This window comes from Arvicanthis niloticus, chromosome 2 (genome assembly GCF_011762505.2).
Source record: "Arvicanthis niloticus isolate mArvNil1 chromosome 2, mArvNil1.pat.X, whole genome shotgun sequence".
NCBI classification, from domain to species: Eukaryota; Metazoa; Chordata; class Mammalia; order Rodentia; family Muridae; genus Arvicanthis; species Arvicanthis niloticus.
In genome coordinates, this window is record NC_047659.1 from 46549757 (window position 1) to 46566712 (window position 16956).

General features: G+C 43.1%; 1 protein-coding gene across 1 annotated transcript in view; it reads right to left on the reverse strand.

The window, feature by feature from the left end:
* Mettl8 (methyltransferase 8, tRNA N3-cytidine) overlaps window positions 1-16956 on the reverse strand; it is a 91617-nt gene that overhangs the window by 58140 nt on the left and 16521 nt on the right.

Consider the following 16956-nt stretch of genomic DNA (forward strand, 5'->3'; position numbering starts at 1 on the left):
CTCCCTCCCTGCCGCTTGTTTGTTTTTTGTTTTTTTTTGGTTTTTTTTTTGTTTTTGTTTTTTTTGTTTTTTTTGTTTTGTTTTTTTGAGGCAAGGTCTCTGTCTCTGGCAAATGGGTACCAGGGACCTACCTGGCATCACCTCTTCACACTGGATTACAAGCACAAGCCACCATGCCCAGGTTTTTGTGACATGGGTGCTTGGGTCTGAAGTCAGGTTTTCCTGCTTGTCTGGCAAGCACATTAGTGACAGAACCAGCTTCCCGCCATACTTTATTCTTGTTGTGTTAAGACACCAAGCACAAGGCAGTAAGCCAGGCTCTAAGCCCTTCCTCCATTTGCTTTTTCCTCCACTGCTTAGACTAGTGAATACAATGTAAGTGTGGTATATTCAGTTATACTATATGAGCAAGTGTGGCTTATACAGTTATTATATTCTATAACCGAGGAAACAGGGATAAGTAAATAGTCTATATGTGTTCGGTACACATACAGTTTTTTCCTCAAATTTGTTTGGTTTTGGTCTAGTGTTAGATATTGAACCAAGGGTCTTACACATTCTATGCTCTACCACTGAATTTTAGCTCCTTCCCCCTTCCCTACCACACTTTAGAAAAAAATGTTTCTGAGAGGCCTCACTAGTTACTCAGGCTAGACTTAAAGTCAGTCTGGAGTTCAAGCAATCCTTATACTCTAAGTCTTCCAGAAGCCTCCTGGACCACCAGGACAACCTTTAAATATCTGTAATCACAATTAGTTGTAACCTCTATTTCTACCAAAGGGTATTATTTTAGGGGGGGAATCAATAAAGGGCAAAGAAAACCTGTGTTCTGAACTGGAATAATAAATATACTCACTTATTACCCAATAAGAACTGATGACATCTTGATTCCAGTGTAAGCAGTCTAACAGAGGCTACATTCTACTCTTTCCTCCTTTCCTCCCTCCCTCCCTCCCTTCCTCCAGCCCTACCCTTTTGTGTTGGAACACCTTTTTAAATTAATTAATTAATTAATTAATTAATATCTTATTTATAAAACCTATATTACTTATAAAACATATATACATATATATTACAGAAAATATATACACATGTGAGAGAGAGAGAGACAGACAGACAGACTCATGTGCACACTACTTCTGAATGCCACATCTACCAAATGTATCCCAGTACTGATTCTTGGGTTTTCACCCAGTTGCTAATTTTTTGAAACTGATTTAAGGAGGCCCAGAGTTTCTTCTCTTCCTCCTCCTTTCTCATTGCTGCATCTTCTCTTGGGCCTTCATCAAACAGCCAACAACAAATGCAGCTGGGAGCTCCCAGCCCCAGACAAGGAGAGTACATTTTCTTTGTACTAACAGAGCTCAAACCTCAAGAGACGGGCAAAGAGCCCTTGTATCACCGAAAGAAACATTTTACCACAGGTTCTTCCACTGGGCAAGCAGCACAGCTGCGTAGGGGAAGAGGTCTTAACTTCCGGCTTTTTAAGCTTTATCCTAAGTTTACAGGGGGCTCCAACGCTAAGAGGCACGCCAAGGAAACAGAGCAAGAAATTCTGTTCCTGGGAAACTCTCAAGAATTACCCTGGAGCAATGTGCTGACTCCAGGCAAACCTATTTGTAAGACTCCCCAAGAATGATTCCCAGTTGTCTGGGTTCCCTGGAGCCGGGGAAGAGAAGAGCGCTAATCGCATGCTAAACGTCTGCCCACCGCTTAAAAGTTAACTCCCCTTCAGAGTTTCCTGGGTTCGGAGCCTCTTTTAAATAAACAAATTACCTCTGTGACTGTTTAGCGTTTCTTCTCAGCTGGTAAGCTGGTACAAAAGTTTTAGTCAGAGGCGCAAACATCATCTAGATAGAGCTGTACTAAACATTACCCGAGAGGTTAGCATTAATGAGAGGGAATGAAAGTGCTATTATTGCACTGTTTTGGAGAGTAAAAGGTAAGAAACACTTAAGTATCAACTACACTGAGGCGAACACTGAAGCTTCAATTAACCCTGGCAATTTCAGAGAACTCCGAGGGTGACCATCTGCAAGGCAAACAGCTCCGCAACTTGCACATCTTGTTTTAATCTTTCTTTGCATGATTATAATTTCGGGGTATAAATAAGGTTATTAGCAAGAACAGAACAACAACAATAATTACAGTAAGTGCTTGCAGAGCACTTTGATCATGCTATGACGTCAGTCACCCTGCAGCTTCAAAATGGGAATCTCATGGTTAGTGTTTGCTCTCCAGGGTCGTCCTGAGAGGTGGCTACATCAGTCTTTTCCCACACAAAGGGAGGCTGCTAGGACTCAGGAATAAGAGAATAAGTTAGAGATTTCAAGAACTCCCATCAATCCAAAATATCTGAAAGGATTACTATTTCAGACAATCTGGGAATGTCATATACATTATGATGAATGAGAATAAAACTGGTTTAAACTCATCCAATTGGTTTTTTACATGTCTACACTACAGTAACATTTGGAGGTAATGTTAGGGTCTGTGATTTGCTGAAGATTCAGATAGTATGCAAAAGCAAAGAGCTTTTATTCAGCTGAATTTTCTGCATACAGGGCTCTCCCCATTTGGGAATGGAGACCTCTGGTGGACCCAGGTTTTATGTCAGGTAGGAGAATTCCAGGGAGGGGTACATGCCCTTTTACCTTGATTGGTCAGCTCTATCTCTAGGAGTCTGACTGACTCTACAATTGGTTAGGCTCTGGAGACTTCCCAGAGGGTTACTTACTTATTCATTCTAGCTACCTATTCTTACTTCAGGACAGATGACAAGGTGGCCTCGGATTGGCTGCCCTCAGCTGTGGTTGGCTGACCACAGGTTCCTGGTTCTGGGTTCTCATTTCTGGGAAACAGAAACTTAGGCCTAGTCTCCTCCCAAACTGCCAGTTTGCAGCTTGTCATGGAGTCAGCCTGGCTCTGCTAACTCAGTCCTCTCATCACTAGTCAGTTTGGTGCGCTGACAAACAAACGGTCCTGAGGCATGTGCATCCGCATCTATTAGGAGCCATGACATGTGTGATCAAAGCTTGCGTGGCTAAGACCCTGGAGTCCTACTCTGTTCCCATCCCCTGTAGAGGTCTCTCTCTAGAGACACCTGTGCCCATATGCAAGATTTACTTGGTCATGTTTGGACTTCCTTTATCAATAAGATTATCCTGGCTGAGAAGAGAATATTATAAAACTTTCATTTCATAAATGCATATTAGATCCGAAAAAACTTGAGCTATATTGTCAATGAATAAATGTATTCAAGTGAATGTATATCTACAAATTCAAAATCAGATGCGATTTACATTGTCAGAGGCTGTAGCACTACGCAATTCTATTTTAAAGACCTATAATTGCTGGTTATGAGGGCTCACATTTGTATTCTCAACACTTAGCAGGCTGAGGCAGGAGGATTTCAAGTTTGAGGCCCTCCTGAGCAACCCAACACGTTCCTAGGATATATAGTGAGACCATATCAAAACAAAGCAGAATGCTATGAATTATAGACAATATGTGGTAAAGGCGAAACGGAGTATAGGCAAGTGTGGTCCAGTGTTAAAGCACAGAAGAAGGGGCGAGCTGTGTTCGTGTTACTGTGAGCTGTGAGTTACTGCCTATGTCTCAGGACTGCGATACCTGCAGTATTTATATTGAGCAAAGAAGAATGAGCAGGGGGTTGAGAGATGGCCCAGTGGTTAGAGTATTTGCAGTGCATGTATGAGGACAGGCGTTCATACTGTCTGGAACCCACATACACACAGAATGGATGTGGTGGCTTCCCTGTAATTCTAGCCTCAGAAAGTGGAAATGTATTAGCCAATTTGCCTTCAGCTTGAATTTATACTATGTTCTGCTCAGGCCAAGGACATTAATATAGAACATGAGTAGTCTCTCACAACTCTAGTTCCCAGTAGAGTCCTGGCCCCTCTGAAATATCATGAGCAGTCTTTACTATCTACATTTCTGTTGGCATTCTGGTCTTCAGACTCCTAGAGCAAGCTCGCTACTGAGACATACGACATTGGTGAGCCCTTGGTTTGACCAAGAGACCTTTCCTCACTGAATACAGTGGAAACTAATCGGGAGTGATTCCTGACATCAACCTGTGCCTCTACATGCATGTGTACCCACACACATGCAGATGTGCATCAACTCATGGACATCACAAAAGCACACGTGCGTGTGTGTGCACGCACGCACACACACACACACACACCAAAAGACAAAAATAGAAAATAAAAAAGTAAGGGATAGCCAGGGAGATAAAGGTAAAAGCCAGGGCATTTCAGGTAAGAATCAGTATGCAGAAGGCAGAAAGAAGAGAAGGAGAGAGAGAGAGAAAAAAAAAAAAAGACAAGATAGCTGGTGAAGCAGATCAGTAGGTAAAGCCTCAGGACCTGTGCTCCCATGGTGGAAGGAGAAAGCTAACTCCTGTAAGTTGTCCTCTGACCTCCACACACAGGGGCCTGGCATGTGTATGCCCCCCAGTAACTAAATAAAAATGTAATGTGAACAGTGTTAACTGAATGCCTGGAAAGAAAGTTGAGAGCACATATCAAAAAGTGGCCCAATTTTAAAAACTGACAGACTTTTTTGAGAAGAAAGGAAGGGAAGAAAGGAGGTATGGAGGCATACAGAATGTTTGCAGAACTACAAATGGATTTGGAAGAGGTGCTATGCTGAGTAGCTCTGGATGGGGAGAATGAATAGCACAAGGGACAGGAGGCAATATAGGCTCACTGTGCTATTCGGGAAAGCTCTGCAGCCCTGGAGGCAAACGGATTCAGCAGCCAATGGATAGACGTTGAATGGCAGAAGCCGGGTTTCTCACACTCAAGTGGGAGGTCAAAGACACAGGGAGAAGGTGCCCTAGTTCAAACGGTCCCAGATTAGAACTGAGCTCACCAACATGAAGTCATATTTAGATTAATATGGACCAAAGCAAATACAAATAAAACATCTGCAGATGTGTGCATATACATGTCGCATTCGTACACTGTAAGCCATTAGTCTTCATTGAGACACACCTCTGAGCGTCTTGTCTATGAGGGTGTCTCCAAAGAAGCTTAACTGAGGAGGGAAGGCCCCTCCCCCTGGATGTGAGTGGCACCATCCTGTCAACTAGGCGCATACACTGAATAAAGGAAGAAGAGCAGGGCAGTCCGAGGAACAGTGGCATTGCTCTCTCTGCTTCAACACTACAGGTGCAACATCATCGGTTAACTCAAGTTCCTGTCACCATGCTTTGTCTCCACAGCAGGCTGGACCGCTCAAACCACGTGTCTGAATAAACTATTCCTTAAGTTGCCCGCGTCAGGTATTCTGCATAGCAACAAGAAAAGGTAACTAATACAGAACACTGGTCTGAAGAAGTGGGATGATTGATGGATCTGACCATGTGGTTCACAGGCCTTGGGAACTGGTTTGATGGAAGAATGGAAAGAGGTTGGAATTTCTGGCTAGAGAAATCCTAGACTCTTGTAAGCAGAACTTAATGGGCCATTCTGGTGGGAGTTTAGAAGACAAGGATGCCAACAGTAAAGAATGTTCTCAGGTCCAGGCGGTAGGGGTGCATAGTTTTAATCCCAGCATTCAGGAGGCAGAGCAGTCAGATCTCTGTGAGTTCGAAGCCAATGTATTCTCAAAGTGAATTCCAGGTCAGCCAAGGCTACACAGAGAAAACTTGTCTTGAAAAACAAAAACAAACAAGAGTGTGCTCATGGCAAGGGAAACCCTCCTCCACTGCTGGTGAGAGTAAACACTTCTATAGCCAGCTATACCGCTCCTGGGCATATACCCAAAGGATGCTTCATCCTACTGCATGGACACTTGCTCAACTACATTCATAGCAGCTCCATTTGAAATAGCCAGAAACTGGAAATAGCTTAGATGTCTCTCAGCTGAAGAATGGGTAAAGAAAATGTACATTTACACAATAGAGTATTGCTTGGTTGTTTAAGAAAAATGTCATTAAAAATGACTTCATGAAATTTGCAGGCAAATGAATGGGGCAAAAAAAAAAAAAAATCATCCTGAGTGAGGTAACTCAGACCCAGAAAGACAAACATGGTAGGGTACTCACTTATAAGTGGATATTAGCTGTAAGCTAAAGGATAATCGTGTTACAATCTACAGACCCAGAAAGGATAAGTAACAAGGAGGGCTCAAGGGAGGTTGCATGGATTTCCCTGGATAGAGTTAGAGAGTGGACTGGTGCCCTGGGGCAAGTGGGGATGGAAACAGGAGGGATCAAGTGTGCACAGGGGAGGGGGGATGAAGGAAGGGAGTACTGGGAGAGACAACTGGAATTGGGGGACATATCAGGGGAGAGACAGAAACCTAGGGCAATGGAAACTCCCTGGAACTTACAAAGACTCCTAGCAATGGGAGATACGAAACCTGAACCAGCCGTCTTCTGTAACCAGGCAAGGCTTCCAGTGGAGGGACTGGGACACCAATCCAGACACAAAACCTTTGACCTACCATCTGTCCTGCTTACAAGATGTGCTGGAATAAAGGTGGTGAAGAACTTGTGGGAGTGGCCAACCAACGACTGATCTAACTTGAGATCCACACCAGAAGAGAGCCCACACCTGACATGACACCGCCTGGAGGGTGAGGAACCAGAGGCTAGACAGCCCAGAGACCTAGGCTGGAACCAAGCATGACTGGCAAAAAAAAAAAAAAAACCCAAAAAGTAAACAAAAACAAAAAGAAGGAAGGAAGGGTTAACAAAACAATTCCTAATGATACACTGGATACTTGTAGACTAGAGCCTGGCAGAATCATTAGAGAGGCTCCAGCTACTGATAGGGGCAGATGCAGAGACCACAGCCAAACATTAGCTGGAGCTCAGGAATCCTGCAGAAGAGCAGAAGGAAGGACTGTGGGAGCCAGAGGTGTCAAATGTCAAGGACACCCCGAGAAAACAGCCCACAGAACCAACTAATCAGGATTCATAGGCCCCCACATACACTGAAGCAACGAACAGGGAGCCTGTAAGAATCTGACTTAGATCCTCTGCACACATGGTAGCTTGGTGTTCTTGTGTGACTCCTAGGAATGAGAGCAGGGGCTGCCTCTGACTCTTTTTGCCTGCTTTTGAGAGCCCTTTCCTCCTATTGTCCAGCTTTAACATGAGGGGAGGCACCTAGTCTTACTGTAACTTCTTATGCCTCCTTTGGTTGATGTCCCTGGGAAGCCTGCTCTTTTCTGAAGGGAAATGGAAGAGGAGTGGATCTAGGGTGGGAGGTGTGTGTGGTGGAGGGGTAGCAGGGGAGTTGGGAAGAGAGGATGGGAAAGAAACTGTGGTCAGGATGTAATTAGTATATGAGAGAAGAATTTTTTTTTTTTTTTTTTTTTTTTTTTTTTAAAGAATGAGCTCAGGAAGTTTCAGATGGGTCAGGAACTAGAATGGCAAGAGAGCACTTGTGTTTTATACGACTGGACTCGGCCTCAGCAGAGCATGATATAAATTCAAGCTGAAAGGCAATTATGAGTAAGGAAAACTAAGACGGTGATGAGAAGCTATGTCCCATGATCACACAGATTTTCACTGGAACCAGTCCCACCTCTGTCTTCTCACTCCTACTGAGCCAACAAATTCCCATAGTTATTTAAATCAGCTTCATCTTTCTGTTGTCTCTCATGATTCCCACTTGATACAAGGTCTCACTATGAAGCTCAGGCTGGCCTGAAGTCCCTATACTCTGTCTCAGTCTCTGAAAGCTGGAGATGGAGTTCAGTGGTGGGGCATTTATCCAGCATGTACAAGGTCAAATTCATTTCCCAGCACTGAAATAAGTAAGCAAGCAATAAACAAACACATGAAAGAGGCCGAGTGGTTGATGGACTTGATGTGGTGGCAGCCCAGGTTTAACAGAAAAAAAAGGGCCAGGACAGACAGGAGAAACTGCTTAGTAATGAAGCCTTCTAAATTGGCTACTCTGAGTCTCCTAGTAACAAAAGCAGTAACACTAACAATGAGAGGGACACACTGTTTTGAGTGAGAGATTCTTAAACATGGCTAAGACCACAAAGCCACAAACATCTATGAAAAGGAAACGCTTTGGCACTGAGGAAAGCTCAAAGCCGGTCAGCATTCACCACCTTACTCCCCTCTGCTGCAAGGCAGCCGGTTCCCCCACTGGCATGCCTTCTCAAGTAGGCTTTGTCAGACAAGGGTTCCATGATAATGTCGCTGGGTTTTTATTATGATAATAATCTAAAAGCGAAATCAACAGGAGCACACGTGTAACCGCTGCTTGGTTTCAGCGCCTGTGTTTGCATTTATGATCTTGTTGGCAACAAGCAGCACAGATGTAATATGTAAATGATGCATCTGAGAATACAGTGCACTGTAAAAAGATTCTGCGGTATTCTGAATAGAGAAAGGTGGTGAGGGAATTGAGCAGACACACAGCACACAACAGCACAGATGGGCCGAAGTCAAAAGAACCTGTGTGGAGATGGCCATTGCCTTGTTTATAATGAGAGCTGCAATTTAGCTTCCCTGGAAAAACAGCAGTCACAGTATAATGCTGTTAGTTTGAGTTTTATTGGTTTTGTTGCAGTGTTTGTACTTATCCTGATTTTATAGTTGAATAGGCCCTCTGTGCATAAAGAGCACATACCTAGATTTGTGTTCACAGACAATATAGTAAACACATTTAAGTCAACCCAGGAATCTGAGAATTTTTTTTTTTCTTGGAACAGTCCTTTATTTCTCGACACTGAGGAATATGGGTATTGGGAAATTCTGTTCCAGAAGATTCTACTCTTACTTCTCCTTAGCAGTAGAACCACTCCAAGTTGGGCAGGAGCACGGGGGACTCTTGGGAAGTGTGGTATTCAATGTGGTGACGGATTGAGCTGCATCTGGGGTCTGTCACTATTTCAGCTCCACAACTTCAGCATGATACTTTGATCATTTAAATTTCTTCAATAAATGTGGCCAATATGATGATGTCAAAATACAGGAGGCTTCCATGAGGTACAGGCATAGTGCATCGGAGATGGGCATGGTGCTGGGTTCATGGCAGGCGTTTGATGCCAGCCAAATGTTACTTACCACTGTTAGCATCAGTGCGGCTCTCCTAGGAATGTCCACAGGGTTCTGTGGCTATAGGACCAAGCTTTCACCAGGAGGCTTCTTAGCTTTAAGATCGCTATTGAGTCTCAACTTCCCAAGGAGGCCAAAGATCAAACCATCAACAAATTGGGCTGGGAAAGAATGCTAAAGCTGATGACAAGACCAGCCACTTGGCATTTGGTAGTCTACCATCCATAATTTTTGGAAGAGCTACTTACTGTGCTTAAGCCTATAGGTTCATATGTAAAATGGAGTTCTTTCTTTTTAAAAAGACTTCGTTTAGAGTGCCCGCACTCACATGTGATGTGAGAGAGAGAGAGAGAGAGAGAGAGAGAGAGAGAGAGAGAAGAATGCACATAGAGCTCGGAAGGAAACTTGAGGAAGTTGGTTCTCTCTTACCATATGGGTTCCAGAAACTGAACCAAGATCATTAGGTTTGGTTCAAATATCTTTTCCTTCAAGCCACCCCACCGGTCCTCCAGAAAAAATTTAAAGGATGCCCCTTAATGCTTGAAGAAGAGAAAGAAACACAATAAAATTAGTGAATAATTAATCCCTTCCAACCACTGTGAGTAATTCGGTGTTGAAGGGCTCAGTTGGGACAAGTCAAACTGACAGTAATACCACGTCTCTTGCTGCAACAATGCAGACAGAAACAGGAAGAGGACGCAGCTGCTTGTGTTCCATGTCCCCTGAGGACTAGCACCGGGTGAAGATCAGGTGGGCCTCGCATAGATGAGAAAATAGTTAAGGAGCCTGGAAATATAAAGACCTATTATAGACCGATGAAGCTGGTGGGAGGGGAGGGGCAGAACTGAATAACACAGAAGAGGAGGAAGCATCTTATCAGATATCCCCCGAGAGTCCTCTGAATAGAGGCTCTGAGCTGGGAATGCAACTGTACATGTGAACATGCTCTGGTCTCCCAGAACACTTGTAACACTGGCTGTGCCAGCATTCGAGGGAGGAGGCATTGTCCTCACAGACTCCTTCCAGGACACCCCGAAAGGTCACTTTTGGGATGATGCCCACGAACCAAGGCAGGGAAGAATATAGCCATTGACACATAAGAAACTTTAGCCCAAGACACCATATAAGCTAAAACAACAACTAGCACATTTGAGGATAGCTTAGGGCTGGGGCCCTGTAACTCTGGTTGGAGTACCTGCTTAGCACAGAACGGTCCTGGCTTAATCTCTAGTACTGCAGACAAAAAACATTTAGAAAATTCCATGAATAAAAATGTTATGACAGAAAACAAGATTGTTAATTCCATTTTTATCTTATATACAGAAGTCTTAGTAATCTCCAGGCTATGAATGGCTTATTCCTAAAATCATTTGTAACACAGCAAAAGACTCACAAGCACTTTTCTCTTTTTCCTCCTTGAGACAGGGTCTCCTAGCTGAGGCTGGCCTAAAACTACATGTAGCCAAGGATGACCCAGCACTTTAACTCCTTCCATTTCCTGAGTGCTGGGGTTACAGGACTGAGCCACTTTCAAGTTCCCATAGCCCCATTTCCACTTTCAAGTGGGGCTGGGGAATCGAACCCAGAGCCTCAGGCACACTAGGCAAGGACTCCTGCACCAATACAGCTACATCTCCCTCCGCTCCAAGAAGCACATTCTCCATAGGAACATTTTAAGTGGTAATTAAGATACCAGGCTAGTTCACACATGCTTTTTAAATCCATAATGTGGATGAAAAGAAATGTGTTTGTTTATTTTAAATGGCCTTAGAAAGCTGGCAAATTTCATCTTCCCAGATAGCTGAAACCTTGCCAATCCATACTGCCTGGGGCAACTTGAATCTTATTTAACACAAAAACAATCTGATTAAATGATGCTTCTTTAAAAACAACAATAACAACAACAAAACCTAACACCTGTCAGCCATCTCCCTGCTGCCTGACAACACAGTGGGTCTGCATGCTGCTTAACTAAACTGTAGCTGTGACCAAAATAAGCATCCCTTTGAATAAGTCATATCAAGACATTACGATTTCTCCCAAAAATAACGGGATAGCTTCGGAAAGCCATTTCCAGAGCTGCTCCCAGCAGGCTAATCCGCTCTTCCATAGTTACCGGGGCAAGCTCTTGGCACTAGGACAATATCCTTTGTTCTCTGAGTTGTTGCTGTTCTTGTTGCTACAAATTCCCAAAGTAACCAGCTCCAGAGATCAGGTTCATGAAGATAACAGTTTCTGGTGTGTTCTGCTTCCTCAAACAGCCTTCAACAGTTATAGCTTATAAATCTACCTAACAGCACATACTGTAACACCACAGAGGACGGTGCACTCTGCTTGAAGAAGCCATTTTGAGCTGAGTGTTTTTAAAAATGTTCTTCAGTGCATACCTTTAACCCCAGCACTCAGGAGGCAGAGGCAGGTGAATATCTGTGAATTCAAGAGCAGCCTGGTCCACACAGTGAGTTCTCGAACAGTCCTGTCTTGAAGAGCCAATACCAAACCAAACCAAACAAACAAGAAGAAATGTTCTTTTTTTTTTTTTTTTTTTTTTTTTTTTTTTAATAAAAAAAAAAAAGAGCACACACACACCCCCTCAGCAGGCAGGGCAAGATCTTTACAAATCCAACCAAGAAACAGCATACAGGACTGGTAAAAGAATTACTCCACAGAATGACACGGATGAGTACTTTAATGAAAAGACAGTATGTGAATTTCTGGAGGTAAAGATTCATGGCTGTAGAAGAGAAAACAAAGTAAATTTTCTCCAAAATCGTCTATAAAATTACAGTAATCCCAGTCAAAATTCTGAAAGTGTTTTGGGGGGAATCTGAACAAGTAATGTAAGTATATTAGGTTCATTTGGGGAAAAAAACAAGCATACAGAAGCATCAAGAGAATATCAGAGGGGAAAGGGGCATGTGGCAAGACCCAGCAGGGCCTCTGGGTAGTATAGTGGGAGTGGGCTTCTCTGCCAGACCTCATAGCGTCCTATAAAAAACAGTGAGTCCTGGCCATGTCTCTAATGCCACAGCAAAAGCAAGAGATTTTGGAAGTCCAGAAACTGATCAAAATACCCATAAAAAGCCCGCCTGTAATCGCTGGTATTTTGAGTCAGTGGAGTAGATAGAAATGGCTTATTCAAAGAAGTACATTAAGAAAATGGGCTGCCTGCCATTTGGGAGAAATAGTCTCTCTGCACTCCACATGGAACATCAAAACTGCGGACAAATTACACTCTGAACATAAAGCAATCACGTCTCAGGGCAGTGAAGGCTCCACTAGTCAACAGTCCCAGTTCCATCTCTGGGACCTACATGGTAGGAAAGAACTGGTTCTCGAAAGTTGTTCTCTGACCTGCACAAACCTGTGCCAGGGCACACAGACACACCCCTCCACCAAAATAAATAAATCCATCAATCAATCAATAAATAAATAAATAAGATTTTTAATACACACACACATTTATATATATAATATGAGATTTATCGATTTATGTATTTGAGTGTTCTGTCTGCATGTATGCCTACAAGCCAGAAGAGGGCAACCATTACAGATGGTTGTGAGCTGCCATGTGGGAACTGAACTCAGGACCTCTGGAAGAGCAGTTAGTGCTCTTAACCTCTGAGCCATCTCTCCAGCTCCTAATATACCTTAATAGGCATAGAGAAATTACAAATATTTCTAAAAAGTGGTGAGGAAAAAAATCTTTTAAACACGATACTAAACTATAAAAAATGAAAAGACAGACACAACGACGGGGCTGAGGAGATGGCTCAACGGTAATAAGGGTGCTTGCTCTGCCAGCGGGAAGACCCAGGAGTTAAACCCCGGGTGAAAGGTCAGCATGGCTGTGTGTGCCTGAAATCCTAGGCAGGAGACAGCAGACAGCTTACTGCCAGTCAGCCTGGAGGAAACAGCGGCCTTCAGGCTCAGCCTTCAGGCTCAGTGGTAGATCCTGTCTCAAGGCAATAAAGGAGAGAGTAGTATATTTGCACACGTGCACACACAGGTGCATTGACCTGCACACTTATGTGTATGAACACATAAAATGCATGAGAAAGGATTTTGGAAATGTTATAAAAGGTGGTGAGGATATCTGTAAACTATTAGGATGTTTTACTACCAAACATAAGGAATGCTTAGCAAACAAGTAGAAATGATGACCCCAGTAAAAACAGGCTAATGTCCTGAAGAGCCATCCACAGAATAAGAGCAAACTGTCATGCAGAAATGTTTACCACACTGACCATATGCCTCTGGGGATCTCTTTATCCTAAGGCTGAGGCCCTTGTTTGTTACAAAATGGCTGCAGCAGTCCCAGCTCTCACACTGACACGGCAACCTCCAGAGGAAGAAAAGGACCACTTCTTTCTTCGGTCTCTTTTTAGGAATAAGGAACTTTCTCACACACACCCCAGAAGACCTATACTCTCAGGTTTCATAGGAACTGAGTCACAAATGATCCCCAAGCCACTCTCGGGTGAAAGAACAGCTTCTGTGAGCCACTGAGAACTCAGGTTCTCAGAGTGTGGTCTCTGAAGACCTCCAAGACTCACCAAGGATCTTCAGAGGTCAAGGTTTGTATCATAATAATATTAATACGTTATTCACCTTTGCCATAGTCCATTGATGGCGGACAGACAATATGGTCATAGTGACAGCAGGCTGGCCTAAACCAAACCAGAAGCAACAAATCACACTGAGACTCACTGTCTCCTTCACTAACTGTATTCTCAGGGGAGCCAGATACTCACACATCTCTTTAACGAAGCCATAAAAAGTGTCTTCTTGGAGCACAATTTTTACTTTGTCATTTTCCAAAAAAGTAAACAAAGTACGTTTGTTGGGAAAGTAACAGACACCATGCATTGTCTTTGATAGAATTCAAGCTTTTAGGCAAATAAATAAATAAATAAATAAATAAAATAAAATTATAGTAAACGGATCAACCACTGGGAGGTAGCAGATTTCTAATACTTGTGCACTGCTATGCTAAGGGTAAAATACTTTTTATTGTTGTACAATGAAAATGTGTCAACATCTGGAGGACCCACTACAATTGATGAACTAATATTTTCCATAATACTAAGACATGTTACAAAACCACACACAGGATGGAAAAAGCTTTGATCCACCTACAAAACAAAACAATAACTGTCTGTCAGATTATTTCCATATCTGGAAAGAGAGATGTCTCTATGTAGCCCAGGCTGGCCTGGAACTTTCTATGTAGCCCAGGCTGGTGTTGAACTCTCAGATATCTGCTTAGGCCTCCACCTCTGGCTCCATAGTGTGGGGATTAAACATATGCACCACTATACCAACACATGATAGAAATTTTTATTTTTAGAAAGATGTTCTGTAAAATAATCAGAATATGTTAAAAATTTGTCACAGCACTGTTTGTACATATGGTAGAAAAGTATAAATAGTTATTTTTATAATGCTGGTTAAATTATTAAATGCATATCCATAGAGAAGAAAACCAAGTATCCACGAAAAACGTTGCCAAAACCTTAAACTTATTAATACAGAAAAACGTCTTCTAAGTAGGTAGGGGAGAGAAGAAGGAACAAAACCTTCTGAATGGTCTCCTCTTCTGGAATGGGCATCCACATATGTGCGCATGCGCAGAAACTGTCTAGGAAGATGGGTCCTAATTCAGTCTCACAGATGGTCTCAACACACCTTAAAATGTTCCTTCCTGGGTTTGTTTGTTTGTTGGTCTATTGGTTTTGAGGCAGGGTCTTAGGTAACCCAGGCTGGCCTCAAAATTGCAAAATTTTGCAAACTGTAGCAAAGGCTGGTTTTGAACTCATCTTCCTGCCTCCACCTCTCAAAGAACAACAACAAAAATGTTCTCAAAGTACCTTTGTACTTACAGAACAATTATTTTGAAAATTACAAGTATACAAGTTCTACATACTATCCATGAGTAGAGAGAAGGAGGGGGAGGCAGCTGGCCTGGGCACTAGGTGGCACTCGCTCTAGAAAGGTTTCAGAAGCCCCATTAGAATATCAAATTCCATTGATCTAGAAACTTCCTATTCACCAACCATAGCAGGCATTTGTTACCTTGCCTTTTTGCTTTTCCTTCAAAACTATACACAAATATGTAACGATCAAGCAGGGATAGTCAGCATTTTATGTCATTAACCGCTTACCATGTCATTGTAGCTACAGCCACTGTTTTTGTTTGGTTGGTACCAAGCACGGAACACCTCCCTGCATCCCTCTTCCTCCCTCTCCTCCCATCCGCTACTGACCAGAGTTCTACACTGCCACTTGGCATTATGGCGTTTTCTCTCCTCATTTAGCAACTGTGGTTCTGATGCACCACGATCGATTCATTTATAGTACTTGTTAATCATCAGACTGCAAACACAGATGGCCCTAGTCAGGTCTGCCCAGCCTTGCCAGGAAGCGGCAGCCACCCCGGGAAAGCTCTCCCGCCCTCTGCTGGGCATCTCCAGAGAGACAACTTCCCAGTCACAGGCATTTTATTTGCCTTTTGATTTTCAGTGAGGAATTTGGGAACTGGTTCTTGGAACTGCTTGCTGAAAAAGACAATTCTTGATTAAAACCATTGCTTTCTTTTTTCTTACCAAATAGAAACATCAAAATGAAACTGCTCTGTGAATCTATTCAGTCAAAGACATTGTAGGACTTTGTGTACTAACTTAAAGTAGTAATAAGAAAGCATCATAAAAAACCCAAGCGTGGTGTACCACACAGATAACCCACAAGATTCCAGCGGCTGAGGAAGAGGGATCCTGAGCTCCAGGCCAGCCAGGGCTACATAGCTGAGCCTCTGGCTCAAAATTTTAAAAAAGGAAAAAGGGCTGACAACATGGTTCAGCAGGTAAAGGGGCTTGCCTCACGTGCTTGGCACTGAGTTCCAGCTCACCCAGTTGCAGTTCACACCTGCACTTGAGTGGTAGAAGAAGAAAGTCTGCTGCAAGTTCAAGGCCAGCCTGGACTACAAAGGTGTGTTTCACACCAGTCAGTGTGATACTGACTGTGATCCCTGAGACACTGAGTGTGATACCTGAGATACTGAGTCAAAAACCAAAACAAAAAATAGGACATCTTGCCAGGTGGTGGTGGCACACATCTTTAATCCCAGCACTGAGGAGGCAGAGGCAGGCAGATCTCTGAGATGGAGGCCAGCCTGGTCTATATAGCAAGTTTCAGGACAGCCATGACTATACAGAGAGACCCTTTCTCAAAAAACAAACAAACAAACAAACAAACAAATGTCAAAACAGCAAAAACGAAAACAAAACTAAAATTTAAAAAACCAGAATCTTAATCAGAAATCTGCTAAAGATAAAAAAGTTAAGATCAGAATCTTATTGTAGGAGTATATGCACTTAGAAAGAAGGACCTGCCAGGCTCCAGGCTTTAGCATCACTCAGTCACTGCCTCTTGCAAAGCAAGATACTAAAGTTAAGAATTCTCACACTAGAGAGATGGCTCAGTGGTGAGGTGCACTTATTCTTGCACATGTTATGAGTTCAGTTCCCAGCACCTACATGGTGGTTTACAACTGTCCATAACTCCAGCTCTAGAAGATCTAAGGCCTTCTTGTCACCAGCCTGGGTGCTAGGCACACACATGGTGCACAGAGAGACATGCAAGTACAACACTCATGTACATTAATAAAGGGAGGGGCTCTCAAGTTCTGGTCTTGCTTTCCTGTGAATCTTTACAATCTTGCTGTTTTCCCCTTAAGGAATGCAGCATTGAGGATACAGCTCGGTTGACATGCCAACCCCAAAATCAATATGCAGAAAAGGAACAAGGCAGTGAGATCCAGCTGTAACTACAAAGATGCCCTAAGCTAAAGAACAAGGTGGTGGTGGTAAGCAGAATCAGTATATGTTACCACACATCTC